The sequence below is a fragment of the Heterocephalus glaber genome, unplaced genomic scaffold (assembly GCF_053883595.1).
Source record: "Heterocephalus glaber isolate CG9 unplaced genomic scaffold, H.glaber_assembly_v1.0 deba00001577, whole genome shotgun sequence".
NCBI classification, from domain to species: domain Eukaryota; kingdom Metazoa; phylum Chordata; class Mammalia; order Rodentia; family Bathyergidae; genus Heterocephalus; species Heterocephalus glaber.
Genome location: NW_028258358.1, coordinates 18,282,233 through 18,287,815, shown reverse-complemented (window position 1 = coordinate 18,287,815; position 5,583 = coordinate 18,282,233). Strand labels below are relative to the sequence as shown.

The window sequence follows — 5,583 nt, the reverse complement described above, 5'->3', positions numbered from 1 at the left end:
CACAGTGGTTGCACCAGCCTGCACTCCCACCAACAATGGAGAAGGGTTCTTTTCTCCCCACACCCCTGCCAGCAATTGTTATTGTTTGATTTCTTGATAGCAGCCATTCTTTGTGGGGTGAGGTGAAATCTCAGTGTTGTTTTCATCTGCATCTCTTGAATGACTAGTGATGTTGAACACTTTTTCATGTACTTATTTGCTGTTTTTACTTCTTTGTCTGAGAAATGTCTCTTCACTTTAGATGCCCATTTTTGAATTGGGTCTTTGAATGGGGGAGGGTCTGATTTTTTTCAATTCTTTACATATCCTCGATAGTAGACCTTTGTCTGAGGTACAGCTGGTAAAAATTTCTTACCACATTGTAGGTTGTCTCTTAGCTCTATTGGTAGTTCAAATTTATTTTCAGAGACCACCGGTGGCTCACTGGGTGCAGAGTGAGGCTGCAGTCTCCGCTGCTGCGTCACGCTCTCTTTCTCCTGCCCTCCATGTGCCCTGGCACCGAGGCTTCCCTTCTTCAGGGCCTCGTCTATTCCGGGGTCTATGGAAGTAATGGAAGGACCCCTCAACCTAGTAATAGTTTGCAGTTTAACATGGATGGCTCAATACTGAAACTTCATGGAAACATTACTAGAAATAACCAGCTGTTTGCAAAGTGACCATTGGTTCCATTCCAGTTAGCTTTAGTTTTTTTGGCTGCAGGCTGTACCACAACCCCACCCAAGTACTTCACAAGTGTGTGGTATTTTAAGAGAAGACTGAAACCCAGTGACAGCAATAGGTGGAGCACAAAATCAGCAGTTTTTATCTGATCTCTAGACTAGCTGTTTATTATATGGAACAGAGATTGATATTTGTTTATTTTTGCCCTCTTGCTTTTTTTGGGGGGGGGTACCGGGGATCAAACTTGGGTCCTTGCTCTTGTGCAGCAGGCAGCAAAACCACTGAGCTAAATCCTCTGCCCCCGATGTTTGTTTATTTTTATTCTGGTACTGGAGACTGAACCCAGGGAGCACTAAGCTATATTCTTACCTCACCCCTCCTCCTTTTTGAGACAAGATCTTGCTAAATTGCCCAGACTGGCTTCAAACTTTGCTATCCCCCTGCCTCAGCCTCCCAAGTAATTGGGATTATGGCCCTCCACCACTGTGCCTAGCTAGAAGGTTGTCTCACTCTTTCATGTCAGGGGACATACCACTTAGTATCTAGTTGACTCAGCATGAGAAATAGTTCACAATTCTATGATTTAATGAGTGCCTTTGAAAATCCCACTAGTATATACAGGTTGTATTTTCTGAAGACACAGTGTAGTCCAAATTCATTGTATATATAAGGACTTTTTTTTACAGTACCTAGATCTATAATCATATGTCCTCAGAGCATCCTTAGAATTTAGTAAGAACTTTTTCCTACCTTTACAGATGGATTAGCCTAGACTGAGAGAAATTAAGTAATGTACATTATGGATCACCACTCATTTTGATAACATGATCTCTTTCTAGCAGTGTTTCTATATAAGTGTACTCATATAATTTTCATTTCAACATGGTCTGTATATTGAACTATAGATTCTGTGTCAGCATTTCATAGCTCTTCTGTAGTATTTTATGTTAGGTTTGCAGTAAGGACCTGTGGGCTTATTTCCTCACAATGAATTTTGAAGATATAGAAGCAACTAGCTTGAAATACTAATTTTTTTTTTCTTTTTTTTTTTTGGTACTGGGGATCGAACTGGACCTTGTGCTTGTGAGCCAGGTGGCAGAACCACTGAGATAAATCCCTGGCATAGTTCTCTAATTTTCAAAGCTGGTCAAAGGAAAAATAAGAAATTGTACATCCATTGAAAGAAAAGATATTTTGATTCTATAAATTTGTTTCATCAAGATTTTTTATTTCTTGTCAACCTCCCTCCCCCTCCCATCAGGGGTTGAACCTAGGGCCTTCACACTGAGCTACATCCCCAGCCCTTTTTTGATTTTTTCTAGTTGCCCAGGTTGGGTTTGAACTTGTCATCCTCCTGCCTCAGCTCCCCGAGTGCTTGGGTTATAGGCTCATCAACAGAGCAGATGAGCAGACCGGTTATTAGCTGCAGGGAAATACGAAGAAGCCATTTCTTCTCACAAAAAGGCTGCAGCATATCTTTGTGAAGCCATGAAGCTGACACAGTCTAAGCAGGCTGGCTTGTCACTGGAACTGCAGAGAGACAACCACATGAAACAGCTCCTCCTCATCCAGGAAAGAAGGAAGAGGGCAAAGCGTAAGGAGCGGCTGAAAGCCCAGCAGAACACGGACAAGGATGCAGCTGCCCATCTCCAGGCATCTCACAAACCCTTTGCAGGGGATGCTGAGGGCCAGAACCCCCTTCCTTCTCAGAAGCACAGCCCTTCCACAGAGAACCACCTCCCTGAAATTCAGGGGTTTTTTTGACAGGGATCCAGACACACTGCTATATTTACTTTAGCAAAAGAGTGAGCCAACAGAGCGATGTATTGGAAGCAAAGCCCCAAAAGATGACCAAACAATTATAGAGGAGCAGGCAACCAAAATTGCAGATTTGAAGAGACATGTGGAATTCCTTGTGGCCTAGAATGAAAGATTAAGGAAAGAAAGTAAACAACTAAGGGCCGAAAAGGCCAGACTTCTAAAAGGTTCAGTAGAAAACGACCTGGAAGTGGATGATGATTTTGTAGAAATATCAGAGTTATGGAGATTGCCACCACATTCAGAAAATAAAAAATGCAGCAGCCTCTTCAACCTAGCAGAAATTTGCAGCAAATATTGGGAAAGCCAAGGACATTCCAATACCCAACCTTCCTCCGTTGGATTTTCCGTCTCCAGAACTTCCTCTTATGGAGCTGAGGACATTCTGAAAGGATTTATGAGTAATTAAGATGGAAGGTCAGTAGAGAGGTCAGAAGAGGAAATAATTCAGTAACACAGTTAATCCAGAAAAGAAAAAAAAAAAGGGAAAACTACATGCAAGGGCAGTCCTGGAAGTGTCGTCATCTGGTTTCTGTGGGGGAGAGGTTCGGCCCGAATGTGAGAACAGTCACTGTGAAACGCACTGTGGATCTGATATACCGGCACAGCTAATGATTCTGACTTGGCAGACACAGCTCGGAGGTTGGCGTTCTCCTGATACAAACCAAATGGCTACCTGGAATAATATATTCAAGCAATAATTGTTTTTCGTATCTTCAGGGTTTAAATGTATAAAAGTATGTTATGTATAATTAATCTATAATGCCATAAATGATAATGCAAAACCTAAATAATACAGTGGCCTGAGGAGCTGCCTTGTATTTGAAACATGCTATTGTGCATTGACTGTATGCATTTTGTTATGCACATTTTGTTTAAAGAAGGTGTGTAAGATGTACACTTTTCTAGATGAAACTCTATGTGCCACACTTGCACTACTCATAATGATAACCTCAAGACTATCAGGAGAAATATTTAAATTTCCATTTTATGAAGAAAGGAACCAAATTATGCTTTTTAAAAAAATTACCAGCTTAAATAATTAATTGGTGTATTTTAAGTTCTGTTTGTTATATAATGCATCATTTGAAAATACCAAGGAACTATCCTTGGTTTTAATGATGCGTGAGTGGAAGTAATGCTAGCTGGCAGTATTTGATTGTAAGAAATCAATAAAGTAATTGTGTTTATAAAAAAAATAAAAATAAAATTTCTTTTCATGTAGGTAAATATAATTCTTTTGCTTTTTGTGGAATCTAGGTATTTAAATTTATTTTCACTAATTTATTGAGTATTTTACTGTTTCTTTTTCATTTATTTTATGGTTTCATTTTTTTATATTCTATATTCCTCTACAATACTTATTGTTTGAGATATCATGTGTGTAATTCTATCATTTAGGCTGTAGTCAAAGGAACAGAAAGTAGTTCAATTATTTGTTTTAATAGATGATTAAATTATACATTGCATATATAAAAAATAAATTAATTATATCCTGTCATTTCAGTCTATTGATTTTTACTGAACACACAAGGGAAATTCATAGCTAATTCAAAAAATAATGTTATGTATATTTCTCAACTTATGGTAGTTTTATGTCCTAATAAAACCATTTGAAGTTTAGAATATCATACATCAAGAATGTATTTACACTTAGGATTTCAAACATCATAGCTTAATCAAATAGTGCTTATATCAGTTGAGCCTCTTGATCACATAGCTACCTTAGAGTTTTGGTTCACTGTTTCCTTCCAGCATTTCATGAGAGTATCAAATGCATATTACTATGTCAAGGACCAGACTTTAGAAATAGGGGTAAAGCTTCCACTAAATGTGTGTCATTATGGCACCAATGCAAAGTTGAACACTTGTCAGTCCAACCATGGTTGGTTAGTGGAATATCCAAAGAGCCAGGCAAAACGGAATGATCTGTTCACTAAAAATGGCAATGCTAAAAATTTTCAAAGTCAACAGGAACGACTTGAGTAGTTTGCATATGAGTTATTACAGAAATAGGGAAAATTACAGTGTCAGTGGACTCAAGTGACTCTTGTTAAGATCTATTGAGACTGAGTAAAGATCACAAAAGTGTCATGAATATTAACTCCCCAAAGTTATCTGCAAATACTAGAGTGAATTCTTGGTAGCATGGAAAATAACCTTTAACTCCACCAGAAATTAAAAGAGAATTTAGTAACAGAGCCTGATTTAATAATCAGAGTATGTGTATTCTAAGAAGGTTGCATTTCCAAAATCACTAGATCAACTATGCCAAGGTCAGCACAATAGTTGAGAATTAGTAAGCAATGATATTCCCAAAAATCTACAATGCACAAATTTTTCTAAATCCTCTGAGTGTACAGAAAATGCCATATGTTTGTATTAAAAGCAATGTGGTCTTTCTTTTATTAAACAAAATGCAGAAATTTGTCTTGTACAAGATAATATGCACCCTTTAGAAATGCTGTTTGAACACTTTTGTCTTGTTGACAAGCAGCTCTCTATATAAGATTTAATTTCAATATAACTAGGGATAAGTTTCAGTATAAGTTAATGAGAACATGTTGGATCTTATAAAGAGCTATATAAGACATGACAAACATATCTTGGCAGCCACTGGGTGAGTATGTGTATGTTTGGATTCTGAGGTACTTCATTAAATGAGACGGAATATTAGCTCAGTGAAAATTTGTATTTTGTAGACATTTTTACTCTATATACAAGATTGAGCTTGCTGCCAAAAATTTAAAGAGGTAGGGTGAAGTCCCTGCTATAATGCTTTCCAGAGATATGAGAAATGTGAAGACTAATTCATTGGATGGAATGAATAGTAGCAATGCCATGCCAGATGGTACACCAAGTACCAAAGTACAAGCTGGGGACTGGAGCCAAGGGGTCTTCTATGTAAAGGATCCAGTTATCTACAAATAAGAGAAGAGTTTGACTGCTTTCTTTCCTATTTGAATCTTGTTTATTTCCTTCTCTTTCCTTGCTGCTGAGACTAAAGTTTCAAGTGTTATATTGAAGATAACTGTTGAGAGGAGAGACACTTTTCTTGTTGCAGATTTCAGTTTTTCTTCATTTAATGTAATATTGGCAGTAGTT

At 37.8% G+C, this 5,583-nt stretch overlaps 1 pseudogene; it reads left to right on the top strand.

Annotated features, from left to right (window-relative positions):
- The first annotated feature begins 485 nt into the window (after positions 1-485).
- On the top strand, positions 486-3,365 carry LOC101705624 (nuclear receptor-binding factor 2-like; annotated as a pseudogene).
- The last annotated feature ends 2,218 nt before the right edge of the window (positions 3,366-5,583 follow it).